We start from the raw sequence: 5,000 nt of genomic DNA, 5'->3' as shown, positions 1-5,000 counted from the left end.
TTAAACACTCTCATGGAGAAACGTGTGGTCCAGAAGGCCAGAGGACTTGTTGCCCTACAAGTCCAGGGCCTGTCTAAACCAGGGCCTGTCTAAACCAGGGCCTGTCTAAACCAGGGCCTGTCTAAACCAGGGCCTGTCTAAACCAGGGCCTGTCTAAACCAGGGCCTGTCTCGTGAGTTCTGCTATCAGGCGCCCACGAGAAGCACAAACCGTTACGCCAAATCTTTTATTCCTTCAGCCGGCTTCAGTTCGGCTGCTAGATGAGCAGACCCAGCAGGGGGAGAGGAGGTCCTGCCATCTCATACGCACTTTTGACTTGTGATGCACTTCATGCACTTTATTGTGCATCCTTGAATCTGTTCTTAAATCTGAATTGTAAACTTCTGCACTTTTTTATGTATTTATTGAACTTGTTGAACTGTTGGACTTGCACTTGTGAACCGTGGGCTGAGCCGAGCTGCAGTGATGAATGTGTTGTGTGATGGTGCTTTGTGTTTGTGTGTGTGTGTGTGTGTGTGTGTGTGTGTGTGTGTGTGAGTGTGTTGTTGTGTGATGGTGCTTTGTGTTTGTGGCCAGGAGCTGTGGAAACTGAATCGCCCTTCAGGGATAAATAAAGTATTCTGTCTGTATCTGTACCAATATCAGACTCACACAGCTGTGTGTCACAATTATCGCTACAACCAGCATCATCAACACAGCTGTGTGTCACAACCATCACTACAACCGGCATCATCAACACAGCTGAATGGAGAAATAAGGGGATGGAATAGAAGAATAAAACAGCTTTGATGACCGCCGTTCATTTTGAACCCAAAGTCGATAATTACGCTGCTTTGGTTATAATTCCTCTCAATGAATGTTAAGAGTGTTTCACTGTGCTACCGTAGGGCCAAGAGAACATTATCATCACTTGAGGAAAAACGTAGTTGTTCAGTTCAAGTCAGTGTTGTGATAAATGTGTTGTATTACAACCTCAGCACATATTATGTTCAAGTCAAGACTAAAAACCCATCTTTTTAATATCGCCTTTAAATGACACAATTATTAAATGATGATATAATATGATATATATGATATTATATAATGATTAAAGAACTTTGAGCTGCAACAATTTGCAGGAAAGGTGCTATACAAATAAAGGTTCTTATTATTAATATTGTTATCAGAAGGATCACAGTAAACCCTATTTACGTGGATAACGTTTCCATACGTCATGAACATAATGAGTGCAATGTTTCCCCGAGCGACCGCCTGCGGGCTAATGAGTCAATAGACACACTGACACAGGGAACTCACCTCCCTGCCTGTCACTCACACCAACACTGTGGGACCAGCGCAGAGAACAGAAACGTGCTCCAGCACATCAGGGAGAATACACCCTTCTTCTGTTACACTCCCCTGGATGTGCCCTCCTCCCCCAGATAACATCTCAAACTTCCCTTTATTAAAAATGTTTACCTGCCAAGTGGAATGTTTTTGTCGGTTAGAGAGAGTAGAGGCCGAGGAATCAACAGCGGATCACATTTCCCACAATTCTCCAACTCCAAACCACCAACCACCCCGCCCTGAAAGGTCGTATTATTCACAGAGAAACCCTTTGTTTAGGTCAATGAGTGAATGAGTGTCATTAAACAACCTCCTACACCCCCCCCCCCCCACCCCCCACAGTCAGTCAGTCAGAAAACGACAGCCACAAGCGAACTGTTCAAACAGGGTCGGCCAGCCAGAGCTTCTGACTCAGAGACTCAGAGACGTTGAACAGTGATAACACGCCGTTGAGCTTCAGGTTCAATGGGGTGAGTCAGAGCAGAGAGCTTCGCTAGCTACGCCGGTGATTAAATCACGCTGAAGGTTAGCGGGCGCCCGAGGCTAACACCTTTTGCTGCTACGCTCCATCTAGAACCTGTAGCTTTGATGACATACGACCAAAGGATCCCACAATGCAGCAGGATTAGCCCTTAACAAATCTGTACAGGTCACTTCAGAGCTGACTCAATAACCAGCGGGTGGGGGTGGACACACACACACACACACACACACACACACACAACAACCAGTGAGATCGAATTAACCCATCTGCACATGAGGAGGGAGAGAGTAGAAAAAAAAACAGAAGACATTTATATAAGGCGTTATTGTCACCTTGGCAACAGCGAGGTTGTTTTGTTTCAACAGAGCGCAATGACAAATATGTTTGCGGAGGCATCAGGAAAAAACCCAGAGCCCCACAGAGACCTAAGGAGCGGTAAGAGGGACATTTCTCTGGAGAGAGAGAGAAAAAAAAGAAGCGAGAGTTTCTTCTTTCTCAGATATCTAGTTTGTCTTTGTCGAGAGAAAGATTAATGTTCTCCCGCAGTGCTGCTGTGTCTTTGTTCCCATATATATATACCCACAAGTCCTTCACAAGAAGTGATTTGAAAATTCCAGGCCAGTGAGTAATGAATTACTCATGATTACTGAAAGTACATTAGCTCTCTTTCTCATTCTTCACGCTTTTGTTTTTGTTAGCGACAGAGAGCCGCTCTGTCTGAGAACATACTTTCCATTCTTGAAACGGACATATTTCAAAGGGAGCCGGATTGAGTTTAATATCATGTTTACAGTGAAGCCAATTCTGTCTTTTTTTTTTTAAAGACAAGGGGGGGGGGGGGGGGGGCGGGGGGAGGGGGGAGGGGGGGGGGGGACTTGAGGAAAGTCACATGGTATAAAGGAACATCTGTCAACATTCTGCATTATATCAAATCATACTGTGAAATTGCAGAAGGAAGAAGGAAGGAGAGAGAAAAAGAACGAATGAAAGACAGAAAGAAAGAAAAGAAGGAAGGAGGGAAGGAGAAGGAGAAGAAAAAAAAAAAGGAAAAAGAAAGAGAGAGAAGAGAAGAAAAAGAAATGTTTCTAAAAGAGTTGACACTGAACATATTACCCATTCCTTGCCCCCCAAATGAGGGCAGGTTGGGTTTCCCACAGCGGGGACGAGCATGTGATCGGTGTCCAGCGGGCCGCTGCTGGCGCTGTTAGAGCAGAGAGGATCAGTTCTGGCTCGGCCCTCCCCGGGTTCTGTTGGGCCTCCCTCTCAGCAGTCCATTACTCACACATAAACAGATTAAGCACCGGCCAAGAATGGCAGAGAGAGAGGAGAGAGAGAGGTGCCCAGAGCACAGCGGTACTACGGTGCTACAACCACCACCACCACCACCACTACTACTACTACTACTACTACTACTACTACTACTACTACTACTACTACTACTACTACTGCTACTGCTACTACTACTACTACTACTACTACTACTACTACTACTACTGCTACTACTACTACTACTACTACTACTACTACTACTACTACTACTACTACTACTACTGCATAACAACCTCTCTCTGTCTCTCTCTCTGTGTCTCTTTCTGTCTCTCCCACCCTCCCCTACCACCACTACACTACTGCTACCACCACGACTGCTCCAATTTAGCCTTTATTGACTCAGAGACCTGCATAACAACCTCTCTCTCTCTCTCTTTGGGTCTCTCTCTCTCTGTGTCTCTCTTTCATCCTCTCTCTCTCGCCTTCTGTGTCTCTCTCTCTCTCTCACACCCTCTCTCTCTCTCACACCCTCTCCCTCTCTCTCTCTCACACCCCCCTCTCTCTCTCTCTCTCTCTCTCCACCTTTCAAGCTGTTGTTGAATGTGGAGCAACATCCCAAAACATTTCACTATGTCAACTGCAGCTGTGTGCGACAGAAGTGGCAAATATCATTTGTTATAAGTGACAAAACCCTTGCCCTCTCTTTCCCTGTCTCTGTCTCTCTCTCTCTCTTTCTCTCCATCTCTCTCTCTCTCTCTCTCTCTCTCTCTCTCTCTCTCTCTCTCACACACACACACACACACACACTATTTCTGTCCCCCTTTCTCTCTCTCTACATTGCCCCCACAAGGGCCAAGACAAAGCAGCCTTCGGCGAACACAGAAAGAGCCACTGCAGAAGTGTGTCACTGTAGAACAAAAAGAAACTGGTGCTCTGACTGAGAGAAGAACTTTGCAATCGCTCTTAGAGATGTGACCTCCACCACGTCTCTCTATCTAACCCGCTTTATTCCTGGCACCAGGTAGCATTCTTGGCATGACAACCCTTTTTTTATTTTTCACCCTTGTTTTGTTTGAGCTTTTTTTTCCTTTAGCTTTCTTTCAAAAGCCGCCCCAACGGTATCACTTCAGCTGGAGGACGGATAAGGTGCAGCATAGCTGGAAGCAGCACTTTATTGAGTCCAACAATGTACAAACTGCTGTAACAACCTCTCTCTCTCTCTCTGGGTCTCTCTCTCTCTCTCTGGGTCTCTCTCTCTCTCTCTCTCTCTCTCTCTCTCTCTCTCTCTCTCTGTGTGTGTGTCTCCCCCCCCCCACCCCCTCCCGCCCTGAGAAACCATATCAAATATCTCCACAGTATTCCTGTGGTCGTGTTTTCTTTGAGGGAGAAAATCTGTTTGAAGCCTATCTGTAGCGTTTTCCTGCCAAAGTTTGGCGGCCTGCACGGTCCATCTGAAGCTGGAGGGAACGTCTCTAAGGAGAGCAAATGAAATGAACAGCTTCAAAAAGCTCCACGCTGCTCTCCTCTCCTCTCCTCTCCTCTCCTCTCCTCGCCTCTCATACACGCTACAGTGCAGTATGTGAAAAATGCACTCAATCATATCTTGTATTTCACGGCCGAGAACATCCACTTTGTGTTCTCTTCAAATACTAGAAACATTCTGCACCAACCGCAAAAGCCTTCTAGACCATTCCGTCCCTTATCGGATTCCCAATCCCCCTTATTGGGGGAATTGAATCTTAAATTAATAAAGCCCTTGAGACAGGACATGATTATAATACTAGTTCAATGTTAGCATCCCCCAGTAATATTGTCTGCATACCATCCTTTGGTATATTTAAAGCCGTCCTCCTCCCTGCATTGCTGTAGTGAGAGATAACTAGCATACACATACAGATGTATCTCTGGGCTGTGATCAATG

At 45.9% G+C, this 5,000-nt stretch overlaps 1 protein-coding gene across 1 annotated transcript in view; it reads right to left on the bottom strand.

The window, feature by feature from the left end:
* The window catches only part of arid5b (AT-rich interaction domain 5B), a gene marked incomplete at both ends in the record, with an annotated part of 98,769 nt that overhangs the window by 33,506 nt on the left and 60,263 nt on the right, over positions 1-5,000 (bottom strand). The window lies entirely within an intron of this gene.

Source organism: Nansenia antarctica (genome assembly GCF_963989245.1).
Source record: "Nansenia antarctica genome assembly, chromosome: 11".
Taxonomy (NCBI): domain Eukaryota; kingdom Metazoa; phylum Chordata; class Actinopteri; order Argentiniformes; family Microstomatidae; genus Nansenia; species Nansenia antarctica.
Note: the sequence above shows the minus strand (reverse complement) of the source record. Positions and strands in the feature narration are given on the sequence as shown.